Here is a 15,781-nt window from a genome sequence, read left to right as displayed (position 1 = left end):
GCCTATCGTGATTGCGGTTTATCGTATCGCGACATTGCTGCTCGTGTTGGTCGAGATCCAATGACCGTCAGCAGAATATGGAATCTGTGGGTTCAGGAGGGTAATACGGAACGCCGTGCTGGGTCCCAACGGCCTCGTATCACTAGCAGTCGAGTTGACAGGCATCTTATCCCCATGGCTGCAACGGATCATGTAGCCAAGTCTCGATCCCTGAGTCAACAGATGGGGATGTTTGCAAGACAACAACCATCTGCACGAACAGTTCGACGTCGTTTGCAGCAGCATGGACTATCAGCTCGGAGACCTTGACGCTGCATCAAAGGCAGGAGCGCCTGCGATGGTGTACTCAACGACGAACTTGGGTGCACGAATGGCAAAACGTCATTTTTTCGGATGAATCCAGGTTCTGTTTACAGCATCATGATGCTTGCATCCGTGTTTGGCGACATCGCGGTGAACGCACATTGGAAGCGTATATTCGTCATCGCCATACTGGCGTATCACCCAGCGTGATGGTATGGGGTGCCACTGGTTACACGTCTCGGTCATCTCTTGTTCGCATTGACGGCACTTTGAACAGTGGACGTTACATTTCAGATGTGTTACGACCCGTGGCTCTACCCTTCATTCGAACCCTGCGAAACCATACACTTCAGCAGGATAACGCACGACCGCATGTTGCAGGTCCTGCACGGGCCTTTCTGGATACAGAAAATGTTCGACTGCTGCCCTGGCCAGCACATTCTCCAGATCTCTCACCAATTGAAAACGACTGGTCAATGGTGGCCGAGCAACTGACTCGTCACAATACGCCAGTCACTACTCTTCATGAACTGTGGTATCGTGTTGAAGCTGCACGGGCAGCTGTACCTGTACACGCCATCCAAGCTCTGTTTGACTCAATGCACAGGCGTATCAAGGCCATTATTACGGCCAGAGGTGGTTGTTCTGAGTACTGATTTCTCAGGATCTATGCACCCAAATTGCGTGAAAATATAATTACATGTCAGTTCTAGCACTATATTTTTGTCCAATGAATACCCGTTTATCATCTGCATTTCTTCTTGGTGTAGCAATTTTAATGGCCAGTAGTGTAAAAGAAGGCAGGACATGTCAGCAACGATATTACACGTAACAGCACCTGATGATGGCAGTATGTCGGAATGGGCTCATCATGAACGATTTATATAAAAAAAGCCATTGACAGAGCAGCGTTGCTGGTCGATATTCATGATAATCATGTCAGTAGGAGACATATTTTACATTGCCAGCCCCAAAGAACAAAAGTTAATATCGTTGTGGCCACTTTCAGTAGCTGCTCGTTTGGAATCTAGTGTGTTACGGTATCGTATTGGTAGTCCCACGCTAGGGCACAATTATATAGTAAACCTCCAAACTTGTCAGCTGCTTTAATTAACAGTGAGCAACTGACCACTAGAGATTAGCCAATAAAGATCAACTTTCGAAAATTGGAAAGAAATCACACGAAAGAAAAGCAACTAACAAGAAACCACATGCTTAATATCACAGCGTTTTGCGTGCGTGGAAGATTCTGTATTCCGTGTTGCCTTCAGAATGCAGTTGCTTGTACTATTGATGGTCGAGCAGTTCAGTGAAGGACTATACCATTTCCGGAGGACTTACTTCCTCTTAGTTAGCAGGTAGCATTATCCATCTTGTCAGGCTTGTAATGAAGAGCAACATCCGTGACATCGTAAAATTTGTCAGGTATGAGGTCGTCGCTATTCAGCGTGACATCGTGGTTGTTCAACAACTATTGTGTTAAGTTCATTGACCATGACCATCGGTGGATGAAAGTACGTGCAGACATTTGTGTGATGTGAATGTCAGCATGTCAGGGATGAATGACATCAGATAGTAAACTGCGTTCTTTTATCTTGAACCTTTTTTTATCTGTTCAGATTTCATTTTCCTCTATCTTCCGAGAAACCGGACTCACGAGGGAATGGTCCAATAACACATGTCGAAGCCTACCCTGAAATTTTTTGCGCATAAAGAAGACAACGAAAGAAATGTACTGCCAAAATTGTAGCTGCTAAGAGCCACTGCAAGTATTTTGTAAAAAAAGTTGAATTTCCACATTTTATCCGCGCGAAGAACAGTTTAGAACAGCGGTTTGTACAGCCGTGCACGCCTAGCGCGCGACTCGACGATTCTCATTCAGCGCTGCGTAGCGGAATTATCCGGAGTTCACAGACACCAATTTTAAGCACCTAAAGCCTGGTTTACAACGGAGCGAATGGAAGCGAACACGTACAAGTGAACATTGCAGAACATTCACTACCATTCGCTTGGATGTGGGTTGAAACTTTTATTTTAGGGGATTCGGGAAAGAACACGAGGTAGAGAACACTGTCGATGAACGCTGTCTTATTAGTTTTTAGTTTTTGGAGCTAATATTCGGCATACAGGATAGGGCCACAATGTGAACCTTTGCTATTCAGTGAGGATTATTTTGCATGGCGAGCGTGCTGTTCTTGACGGAGTATGCAAAAGGGCGCAGGGATGGAAGAATTTAAGTGTCTCAATTTGATGGAAGCGTGACATGCTTGGAGATCTTGCACTTTACACAGAATTGCATTTCCATCTCTTCTTAGCACTGGTCCAGGATTTCATTTGTATGTCGGCTGCCGTTTCTCTCTGGCGCCACATTGCCATTGAGGGGAAATTTATAAACAGAACACTAACTACCGACGTAGAACATCATCTCAAGAGGTGATATAGCTAGCGTTTGCACTACGCGTATGAGGTCTAATGGTCATATTCTTTTTTTTCTGAAGCAAAAATGGTCGAGTGGCAAACCGCCTGCTTCGTGATCCAGAGAGCGCGGGATCAAATCCCGTTCAGATGGCAACATTTTCACTGTGATTTTTAACTGAGCGTTCGCTTCTCACAGATTTTGGAGTGGACACGAAAGATATGTGGTTCTCCATTTTCCGATTAGGTAAGTGGGGAAGTTTAGGACACATAAGTAACTGTAGTCCAGTTGAAAGAAGTGCAGAGGCCTACCGGGTACACCAGACAGAATTCTCTTTTGCTCGTGCTTGTTAGCTTGTTTGCTCCAGCGAAAACCTGGCTTAGCTATGCAAACATCTTTTTGAATAAATTCATATCGACAGTTCAGTTCTTGAACATGTAATTCTGATAATAATGGCTAACAGAAAAAATGAAATCATGGCAGTGTTTGGTGTCACAGACGACGTCAATCAACACGGACTTGTAATTTGTTGATCTGAAATGTGTCTAGCGTTACTACATTTTATAACAGTTCCTGTAGGCCATTCCTTGTAATAATGTTTGAATGTTGTACATTTGACTGTCAGTGAAACAGTTTATTCCCCGTAATGAAGTGTATATTGAATACCAAAAACAAATATTTTTCTTGCACTAGGCACACCGGACAAAGCAAAAACTGATGCAGTTAGGCACTTCACAGTAACCACTAGCTTAATTTAGACAGAACTGGGATGGAGTCAGAAATGGTGACTGCCGTTGTTCTGCATACTGCGCTGCAATCCAGGCATATTTGATCAAATTCGTAAACCGTGGTGAAGAAAACTGGCAATGCACAAATGACTAGAGCTTAAGAATATTGTTCTGCTGATAAAGCTGAAATGAGTGAGAGGTACCGGAAATTAAGTTGTCTGATAATTTCCTGAAAAATGCTTTCCGCTGCCGAAAGAATTCTTTATAGAGAGGTTGAATCTCACTAGTATTTCCAGGCGGATTCCACATTACATCTACAGATCTTTCGTCGTCCTCCACAAAAACAGAGGCGTCGTTATGTCCAGACCATGAATCCAATACAGGCCATGAATTATTTTCTGCGGCTGGTAGGGATACGTTTCGAACGAAATGTTGAAAATTATTCTTTCCCATTTTTTCAGATTTTGATACGTCGATTACAAGATTTTTGCAACTAAACGGTCAACTTTTATATTTTTGATCCTAATTTGCCTTGCGGTTCGCGAAGACAGATATACAAATACGGAAACATTAAATCACTAATACTTATCACTGCCACTATCGTACATGAGTATGTCATTGCATTCATTGATTGGGCAACCGAATTGTCTTTTTTTCACCCCGAAATGATAAAGTGAGGTGTGCACGCCTTTCCTTCACGAAACCTGACTGATCAACATTATAAACAGCAGTTGCGGGGATAACAGCAAATTTCGTCTTTACGCCAGTTACGAATTTTTCTATAGCAATGTCTGTATCTGGCAGCTACCCTACACGTTTACGTGACGTAAGCTTGGTAATTTTGCGACTTCCTATTCTGTACGATTTTTGAACCTGCGTAGCCAGGTCGACGAAGCCTGGAAATTAGCAACGTTCATGTCAAATGCATTTCGGAGGGTTCAGTATCGTAGATCTCCGTCGGTTGCGGTTCATAGCCCTCTCACGAGCAGTTCTAAATCTTTCGAACAGTTTTTCATTCAGATGGTTTCGGAGTTCCATTTGTCGCATATTTCTTACTTCACGTAATTCATTCCTCCATTTGTACAGTTCACCCTCCGATTTTACCAAACGAAAACGCCCTTGCACACAGCGTAACTTCAAGCGTTTTTTCCCCTCCTTCGTTTAACCAATACTTCACTGCCTTTTCTTTGTCGCTGAAAGCTGTTGCAGTGCGTTTTTTTTCCCCATGCTTGGAAGGTATTATTCTTGAGAACTGTTACTGACACAGCTGACGTCGGCAAAACCACAAAAAAATGGTTCAAATGGCTCTGAGCACTATCGGACTTAACTTCTGAGGTCATCAGTCCCCTAGAACGTAGAACTACTTAAACCTAACTAACGTAAGGACATCACACACATCCAAGCCCGAGGCAGGATTCGAACCTGCGGCCGTAGCGGTCGCGCGGCTCCAGACTGTAGCGCTTAGAACCGCTCGGCCACTTCGGCCGGCGGCAGAACCACAATCCATGGAATCGTCTCAGTTATTTCGTATTTCTTCTAACGTATCCTCAACTTCAAACGAAATGTCGATATCATTTGAATGAATTTCTAGGAAATCAACTAACGAATGACACATATGTACGTCCTCAGGAGAAGTGGGTGATTTTGGCTGGAAACCACGTTCTTCATATTTCATCATTGCTAAATTGAGAACGTTAATGGCTTCTACATTACTGCGAAGCTGGAAGGGAAAAGAAGGTAGTATTAGCAGGCATGCTTAGGAAAGCACAATAAACAATAATTCAGCTTTATCTCAATTGTCAATACTTATCAAAACTACGAAAAGCAACTGATAGTTTGTAATAGATGTCACTTGAGTGGCTAATTCGAGAGAATACTATGTACTGTAGTGTCAGAGAAGCAATGAACGAACGGTAACCTGAAATGTCCTTTACAAATTACGATCGGGTTGTGTCGTGTTTCCTGTTTAGAAATGCACCACGGTCCTCGGCTGTGTGCCTAGCTGCGCATGCACAGTTGCTACAGCAGCAGTAGGGGTGTACATTTCTACTGCAGCCTGATGCGCAGCGAATTTGGCTATTTTCAGCTATTATTTTTAAATTCTTAAAGTGCCTCTTAGCAGTTAAAATTTTGGCATTGCATTTCTTTCGTTGTCGTCTTCCTGTGTAAAAAATTTCAGGGTAGGTTTCTACATGTCTTATTGGACCATGCCCTTGTCAGTTCATTCCTTGCTATTGGTTTAGGAACAATATGATTCGCTGCCAGGGTAGAGACTGTCTCTGGCTGTCAGATTTCTTACTTGCTTCCAGTTTATCAGTGACCCTCTACCATCATCACAGCTTGCCACATTCCATCTGTGAGTTTACACTCCAGGCAGCAGCTAATGATCTAGTCAAAGAGCACCGCTGCCTCTAGACAGCGGAGTCCCGGCTACAATTCACGGCCAGGTCGGAGATTTTATTCGCTCGGGATTGGTTGTGTCGTCCCAATCGTTTCATCTCATCTTCTTCGACTTGAAAGTTATCAGAGTGGCGCAAAATTGAAGGTGGTTACCAGTCAGTAATGCCGTGTGATCGTTTCATTTCGTTTTCTAAAGTTCACCGTAGGTGGTTTCCGTTCCTTCCCACAAGCCATCAGTCTCGTGGTACAGAGAACATAGGCTGCACGCAGTTCCATCGCGAGCCACATATCACAACGACGGGTGAAAGAGCGAAGTAGGGCATAATTATTCATTAGGCTATTGGGCCCCACCCCAAAGCATCTTTTGTTCTGATATCTCTTCAAACCAAAATTTTAGAAAAAATATACTTCAGTTAGCTAGGATGTGATATTGGTTTTAACTATGACAGACATTGAGAGAAAGGTTAATAAATATCTAGTATCTGCGGAGCAATTTGAAGGAAAGAAGCACAAATGAAATTCTATGGCTATAACTGCCCTTCTGTGTGTTCCCCATCATGGACAGTAACAAAAAGCCTAAAAATTACGTATGAAGGTAGCTGAGATGAACTTCACGAGACACTTAAGAGGCTATAACCAAATGGCTAAAACAAGGAATGAAACAATAACATCATACACGAAGATCTTTTAAGCTACTGAAAAAGTGGAAGAGAGTACAGTGAAAGGGCGTTGTGTTGAGAGAATGACAGAAAACAGATTGCCAAAAAAGAAAGATAATGAATTATCGGCAGACTGGAAAGAGACGGAGGGATGGATGATAGGAATCGGAACAGCTGACTGCACCTAACACTTGGAAGTAGCTGACGATGAGCAAAATACACTTAATGGGATGAGAAATGCAGCAACTGTTGCGACTGCCGTTGATTCTGGAAAGTCGCATTGAAGAACCTTGATCCCGCAGGCGTATGATAATTTTGTTGGTGCTTTACGGGTATCTTGCCAAAGACAGTCATCATACCTAAAGCATACATTCCAGGACATAGAGCATTACTCGAGAAGAAATTTACATTTTTTTCTAAACTCCAGCGTTTGTTCTACGTCTTTGCTTTTCACGGAAATACACACAAACATTCTTCCTGCTTACATACAAAATAATTCAGTCTGTTCCCGCAAGGCGTTGTTGCAGCTGCTGCCCTTGATATTCTTCTGAGGCAGAGTGCTGTTAACAGAGCTCCTGTATTGCTAGAACGGGACGGTGAGAAGTGCGTTTGCTGCTGATCGCATTACAGTTAGTCCCTGGGAAAGCAGGTTATTTAGTGACGGACTCCTGACAATTTCCTGAACGTTCACAGTGTGATTTTAGCTACCAAAGGCGCGACAGTGAATGAACTGTCAATCCCAGTGAGACTAGGAGAAGCGAGTGTGTGCAGAATACTGAGACAGTTGGAGCTAAGAAAAGACCAAATGTCAGAATGTGAGAAAACCGCCACCGAGATCACAAAGCTCTGACAAACAACACCCACTCCACAGGCATGATTTGGCCCTGTGTGATTACCACCTCTAATATGAACTGAGGGAATCCCTTCGCAGAATGAGATTTGAAGGCAATGACTACCTTGTGAAGGCTGCTAAACAGTGGCTCCAACATGATGGATCTGTGTCCTGCAGTGGAGATATACAGGCTTTACTTTCATTGTGGCGTAACGCAGCTAAAAGTCACGGAGATTATGTGGAAAAATGACTTATTATCTTTAAAGAATATGTCAACATACTGTAAAAATGTCGAAGGTAGGAAAAATGAACTGAATGTTTAAAAACCATTGTGAAGTAGTTCTGGAGTGATACTCGTATAAAATCATTTAAGTCTTCTACTTATAAACAGTGTTACGGGGATGTATTCTGCAAATGTGTTCCGGCTCATGAATGCATCATCAGGCTACCTGACATGGACAGCATGTGCTTTTGCAACACATTGCCCCTTAACCAGCGCTCCTCGTTGATCTCTTACTCAGCTTATATTAAAAAATGAAGAAATTCCTCCAGCTGTATTTAAGATGTCGATTTTATTTTGGCAAGTAGTTTCAACGTTGTAGCAACGTCATCTTCAGGCCCAAACACTTGTTGATGTCAACTGCGAGCGGCTGATACGAGAAGCCAGTGGTGAGATATGGACGTGCTCCGTGTGGAAGGTGGTTAGTAACTAGTATCCACTGGTAACTAGTACTAGTTACTAACCACCTTCCACACGGAGTACTAACCACCTTCCACACGGAGCACGTCCATATCTCACCACTGGCTTCTAGTATCAGCCACTCGCAGTTGACATCAACAAGTGTTTGGGCCTGAAGATGACGTTGTTACAACGTTGAAACTACTTTCCAAAATAAAATCGACACCTTAAATACAGCTAGAGGAATTACTTCATTTTTAATATAAATTTATACCAGCTGACGTCCCATTGTCCTTCGTTTCAACTACGGATGTACGAAGATGTTACACAGCTAGCGTCTACCCTGCTACAACCAACCAGCGAGCTTCCACGGATGTATCATTTGTTCTGTTTACCAGCACAAAAGAAGCAAAAGAAGGTTATGGAGCTTAGTTCCGTCACGATAACGTTGTTAGAGCACAGTTCCAAATTGGATAGGATGGGAAGGGGGAGTGGTTGTTAATCTCAAAGAAACTATTTCAGCATTACCCTTAACGATTAATCACGGAAAACTTGTGTCTTGATGGCTAAACGACGATTTAAACCCAGATGTGAGAATAGTAACTCAATTGCTTTTAAGACAGAATTATATGTTATGTACTGTTAAACCCAGTAACAGTATGTCAGAAGTCAGGCCTGGTGGTAAAGTGCTTGTCTGGAAACACAATGAGGGGGGAATCGAATTCCGGCCGGACCACGGAATATTTCAGGTTGCCTTTAACATAAACATAACGTGCCAATAATGTGAAGATTCGCTGGGAACGACATGTGGTTCGGATTTCATGTTAAACTGCACGTCGCTTTTTCCCGGTAGAATTACTGGAGTAGTTTAGTCACACGCAAGTCGCCGAAGTGGTGTCCAATTTAAAGACGTGCACCAGGTCGATGTACAGGGTGTTTCAAAAATGACCGGTATATTTGAAACGGCAATAAAAACTAAACGAGCAGCGATAGAAATACACCGTTTGTTGCAATATGCTTGGGACAACAGTACATTTTCAGGCAGACAAACTTTCGAAATTACAGTAGTTACAATTTTCAACAACAGATGGCGCTGCAAGTGATGTGAAAGATATAGAAGACAACGCAGTCTGTGGGTGCGCCATTCTGTACGTCGTCTTTCTGTTGTAAGCGTGTGCTGTTCACAAAGTGCAAGTGTGCTGTGGACAACATGGTTTCTTCCTTAGAACAGAGTATTTTTCTGCTGTTGGAATTCCACCGCCTAGAACACAGTGTTGTTGCAACAACACGAAGTTTTCAACGGAGGTTTAATGTAACCAAAGGACCGAAAAGCGATACAATAAAGGATCTGTTTGCAAAATTTCAACGGACTGGGAACGTGACGGATGAACGTGCTGGAAAGGTAGGGCGACCGCGTACGGCAACCACAGAGGGCAACGCGCAGCTAGTGCAGCAGGTGATCCAACAGCGGCCTCGGGTTTCCGTTCGCCGTGTAGCAGCTGCAGTCCAAATGACGCCAACGTCCACGTATCGTCTCATGCGCCAGAGTTTACACCTCTATCCATACAAAATTCAAACGTGGCAACCCCTCAGCGCCGCTACCATTGCTGCACGAGAGACATTCGCTAACGATATAGTGAACAGGATTGATGACGGCGATATGCATGTGGGCAGCATTTGGTTTACTGACGAAGCTTATTTTTACCTGGACGGCTTCGTCAATAAACAGAACTGGCGCATATGGGGAACCGAAAAGCCCCATGTTGCAGTCCCATCGTCCCTGCATCCTCAAAAAGTACTGGTCTGGGCCGCCATTTCTTCCAAAGGAATCATTGGCCCATTTTTCAGATCCGAAACGATTACTGCATCTCGCTATCTGGACATTCTTCGTGAATTTGTGGCGGTACAAACTGCCTTAGACGACACTGCGAACACCCCGTGGTTTATGCAAGATGGTGCCCGGCCACATCGCACGGCCGACGTCTTTAATTTCCTGAATGAATATTTCGATGATCGTGTGATTGCTTTGGGCTATCCGAAACATACAGGAGGCGGCGTGGATTGGCCTCCCTATTCGCCAGACATGAACCCCTGTGACTTCTTTCTGTGGGGACACGTGAAAGACCAGGTGTACCGCCAGAATCCAGAAACAATTGAACAGGTGAAGCAGTACATCTCACCTGCATGTGAAGCCATTCCGCCAGACACGTTGTCAAAGGTTTCGGGTAATTTCATTCAGAGACTACGCCATATTATTGCTACGCATGGTGGATATGTGGAAAATATCGTACTATAGAGTTTCCCAGACGCAGCGCCATCTGTTGTTGACAATTGTAACTACTGTAATTTCGAAAGTTTGTCTGCCTGAAAATGTACTGTTGTCCCAAGCATATTGCAACAAACGGTGTATTTCTATCGCTGCTCGTTTAGTTTGTATTGCCGTTTCAAATATACCGGTCATTTTTGAAACACCCTGTATTAATATGACATACTATGTCAGTGTTATAGTAACTTTGCTGGCGGGATTGACTCAATGCTATCGTGACTGATTTCTGCCACTTGTCCCTGATTATAGCGCCGTACGCAAACATTTCGTTATATGGACTCTAAGAACAATGGTGTCTGGACTAAGAGTCCACACAATCTGATTACCGAGCCTATTATAGCGAGGTCGGGCTGGTGAGGGTACCGCTGAAGGCCGTGCTGCGCGCTACAGCTGCGAAGGTGCAACGGAATTTTTATTATTTGTATTAACGTGGCGTATAAGTTCGTAGCGTGTTCCTTTGTAATTGGTATTCTGCCTGTTACGGGTTTATTTAGCGATTGTCATTTTTTATTTGTAGTTCACTGTTGCTAGTTGAGTTTACATATGATTGTCAATTGGAGATGATGACTGGAGATGTGGACGCTAGAAAATGGAGCGCGAAGTGAAGAAATCGGAACATTTCCCCATACTAAACACCATTTTCCAAAGCTGTTTCACAGAGGAAGACCGCACTGCAGTTCCTTCTCTAAATCCTTACACGAACGAAAAAATGGCTGACAGCGAAATAAGTGTCCAAGGAATAGAAAAACAACTGAAATCACTCAACAGAGGAAAGTCCACTGGACCTGGCGGGATACCAGTTCGATTCTACACAGAGTACGCGAAAGAACTTGCCCCCCTTCTAACTGCCGTGTACCGCAAGTCTCTAGAGGAACAGAAGGTTCCAAATGATTGGAAAAGAGCACAGGTAGTTTCAGTTTTCAAGAAGGGTCGTCGAACAGATGCTCAAAACTATAGGCCTATATCTCTGACATCGATCTGTTGTAGAATTTTAGAACATGTTTTTTGCTCGCGTATCATGTCATTTCTGGAAACCTAGAATCTACTCTGTAGGAATCAACATGAATTCCGGAAACAGCGATCGTGTGAGACCCAACTCGCTTTATTTGTTCATGAGACCCAGAAAATATTAGATACAGGCTCCCAGGTAGATGCCATTTTCCTTGACTTCCGGAAGGCGTTCGATACAGTTCCGCACTGTCGCCTGATAAACAAAGTAAGAGCCTATGGAATATCAGACCAGCTGTGTGGCTGGATTGAAGAGTTTTTAACAAACATAACACAACATGTTGTTCTCAATGGAGAGACGTCTACAGGCGTTAAAGTAACCTCTGGCATGCCACAAGGGAGTGTTATGGAACCATTGCTCTTTACAATATATATATATATATATATAAATGACCTAGTAGATAGTGTCGGAAATTCCATGCGGCTTTTCGCGGATGATGCTGTAGTATACAGAGAAGTTGCAGCATTAGAAAATTGCAGCGAAATGCAGGAAGATCTGCAGCGGATAGGCACTTGTTGCAGGGAGTGGCAACTGACCCTTAACATAGACAGAAGGATCCTTTATTGTATGATTATATGATAGCGGAACAAACACTGGCAGCAGTTACTTCTGTAAAATATCTTGGAGTATTCGTGCGGAACGATCTGAAGTGGAATGGTCATATAAAATTAATTGTTGGTAAGGCGTGTACCCGGTTGAGATTCATTGGGAGAGTCCCTAGAAAATGTAGTCCTTCAACAAAGGAGGTGGCTTACAAAACACTCGTTCTACCTATACTTGAGTATTGCTCATCAGTGTGGGATCCGCACCAGGTCGGGTTGACAGAAGAGATAGAGAAGATCCAAAGAACAGCGGCGCGTTTCGTCACAGGGTTGTTTGGTAAGCGTGGTAGCGTTACGGAGATGTTTAGCAAACTCAAGTGGCAGACTCTGCAAGAGAGGCGCTCTGCATCGCGGTGTAGTTTGCTGTCCAGGTTTCGAGAGGGTGCGTTTCTGGATGAGGTATCGAATATATTGCTTCCCCCTACTTATACCTCCCGAGGAGATCACGAATGTAAACTTAGAGAGATTCGAGAGCGCACGGAGGCTTTCCGGCAGTCGTTCTTCCCGCGAACCATACGCGACTGGAACAGGAAAGGGAGGTAATGCAGTGGCACGTAAAGTGCCCTCCGCCACATACCGTTGGGTGGCTTGCGGAGTATAAATGTAGATGTAGATATTCTTCTGTTTGAGTTCAACAGAGGGGTGACAGCAGCAGCGGCACCCAGAAACGTCTGCGCCTCAAATGGGTAAAATACCATTGGACAGAGCACGGCAAGAAAATGATTTTCTCGTTTTAAGGCGGATCGTTTAGTCTTTAGTGGCTAGCTACGTTCAGGAAGACATTCAGGGTTTGTTGAAGATCGTTTAAACGCATAAATCTACAATGGTCCAAGTCAGTAGACTCAAGAACTAACTATGATCCCTTCACCATCTTGCGACATTTGCGTCAGTGGCGAAGGTTCACACAGTCGGCTCTATGGGTACCGCATGCTCGAAGCCGAAATCACAAAAATCAACGTATGGCCATATGTGCGTCTTGCTTGCTTGTCATCAATTGGCTCTTGGATAACACCATCATTCGTATTCTGTATCGTTATTGGTGAGGAGAATTTGTATCTTTATGCTAACATAAGGAAAAGAAAGGACTGACTGAGCTCAAACATAGCAACAACTACCCGTACAAATATCTTCGCGCATTGAACAGCGACGAATTGGTGTACTATGGACTGCTTCCCCGAGGTGTAACTGTTACTGCTGATAATTGTTGTCAACAATGGACGCTTCTTGGAGACGCAGTTCAAGAACAACGACAAAGAAGACTACTTGAAGTGTGCTACAGTGCCAAAGCCCGCCTGCACTCTGCTAGACTGACAATAAATACTGAACAGATAAATAATTTGGCACCCACCTTTTTCACCCTATCTTGCCTCCTCAGATTTTTCTCCTTTTCCGCTCTCTATCGAACAATCTTCAACTAACTTCCTTTCCGGTTGAAAAAGCGCTCCTAACATTCCTCATAGAGTTTTTCACTTCAAAACCACGTAATTACTACAGTCGCTGAATCAAAAAGTTACCCAACATTGGTAGGTCGAAGTAAATATTACAGGAGAATATATTATAGGTGACTAGTCTCTGTTATGTGTATGTGTTGTCAGTATTCAACTTACTGAAAACGCTGCGAACTTATGCACCAATCCAGTATTTCAGTCCCAAGTGTTCCGATAACGCCTAGTATGACGCTGTTTTGAAGAAGACTCGTCAGATTCATCAAAATATTGTTGTGCTGTAGCTGACGCTTCCTAGAGAGTAGGATTTAGCACTAGCTTAAATAACTCCGCAGAAATCTCCTTAATGGAGCATGCACTTATTTATCTGTCGTACTAATTGTTCAGCATATGATTGTTCATAAATTCCATTTTCACAACGGAAGTGGCCTTTGTGCCACGAACCTTTGAAGCATGCACCCTATGACTGATTAGATCTGTCAAGACAACGAGAGAATGCGAACCAGACTGCTACGGCAAGAGCCTGCCGTTCGTAATGAACGAGAGAATACTGTGGACTTGAGATATTTCTATACGATCAAGATTAGCTAGAAGGCACAGTTGTTTTTTTACAAGACGGGTTATGGGATAGCTACGATGCTCACTGCGGAAAGTCGACGATATTACTAGCCTCGAAACGAAGCTGCAGGCATCCGTAATGAGTGCCATAGTCCTAATTTTCTGGTCGTATTGGTGGAAACGGTTTGTTGCCGTGATTAGCCGCTGCAGTGTGAGCTTATGTTGTGCAGCCTGCTTGGCTTGTTGTTCGAGAATGTAGCTGAGCTTTTGTTGCATTTGGGTTTACAGCTAGTTTCATAACGTCCATCTCCATGTTAACTGTGAACTTGTTGCAAATGTAACGGCTGCTATCGGCGTGACAAAACTGACGTATTTAAATACTCTTCACGCAAAACCAAGTACACCCATATTTCGCGAAAAATAAGCCGTCGCTCGATGTCGTAAAAATGATACATAGCCCGTTTTAACATCCACCAATGAAGCCATAGTCGCTCACGAATGCCATTAGATGCCAAGTGACACAACCCGAAATAACAGTCGCAGTAACAGCCTTATTCCACAGCCAGGTAGAACGGATCACGGTGTCAGCAAATGTTGTCAGCAAAATACAGCGCTGGCTGAAGTGGTTGCGTTTCGGTGGACTTTATGAGTTATACCAGTACTGTTACTAAGGTTCCACCCACGTGATAGCCTTCTGACACCGTCTCGCGACAGTCAGTGAAGAACGTGGTAGCGATTGTCTGTTGAAGTCGCTGTCTGAAGACAGGAAGAGATGTAACACCGGTGATGATGAGCACTGATTATTCCAAACGTGCTGTTGTGGTCTTCAGTCCTGAGACTGGTTTGATGCAGCTCTGGCTACTCTATCCTGTGCAAGCTTCGTCATCTCCCAGTACCTACTGCAACCTACATCCTTCTGAATCTGTTTAGTGTATTCATCTCTTGGTCTCCTCCTAAGATTTTTACCCTCCACACTGCCAATACTGAATTGGTGATCCCTTGATGCCTCAGAATATGCCCTTCCAACCGATCCCTTCTTCTAGTCAAGTTGTGCCACAAATTTCTCTTCTCTCCAATTCTATTTAATACATCCTCATTAGTTATGTGATCTACCCATCTAACCTTCAGCATTCTTCTATAGCACCACATTTCGAAAGCTTCTATTCTCTTTTTGTCCAAACTAGTTATCGTCCATGTTCCACTTTCATAAAAGGCTACACTCCATACAATTACTTTCAGAAACGACTTCCTGACACCTAAATCTATACTCGATGTTAACAAATTTCTCTTCTTCAGAAACGCTTTCCTTTCCATTGACAGTCTACATTTTATGTCCTCTCTACTTCGACCATCATCAATTAATTTGCTCCCCAAATAGCAAAACTCATTTGCTACTTTAAGCCTCTCATTTCCTAATCTAATTCCCGCAGTATCACCCGATTTATTTCGACTACATTCAATTATCCTCGTTTTGCTTCTGTTGATGTTCATCTTATATTCTCTTTTCAAGACACTGTCCATTCCGTTCAGCTGCTCTTCCAGGTCCTTTGCCGTCTCTGACAGAATTACAATGTCATCGGTGAACCTCAAAGTATTTATTTCTTCTCCATGGATTTTAATTCCTACTCCGAATTTTTCTTTTATTTCCTTTACTGCTTGCTCAATATACAGATTAAATAACATCGGGGATAGGCTACAACCCTGTCTCACTCCCTTCCCAACCACTGCTTCCCTTTCATGTCTCTCGACTCTTATAACTGCCATCTGCTTTCTGTACAAATTTTAAATAGCCTTTCGCACCCTGTATTTTAACCTTCAGAATTG

The sequence above is a fragment of the Schistocerca piceifrons genome, chromosome 6 (genome assembly GCF_021461385.2).
Source record: "Schistocerca piceifrons isolate TAMUIC-IGC-003096 chromosome 6, iqSchPice1.1, whole genome shotgun sequence".
Lineage (NCBI taxonomy): Eukaryota > Metazoa > Arthropoda > Insecta > Orthoptera > Acrididae > Schistocerca > Schistocerca piceifrons.
This window is presented reverse-complemented; position numbering follows the sequence as displayed.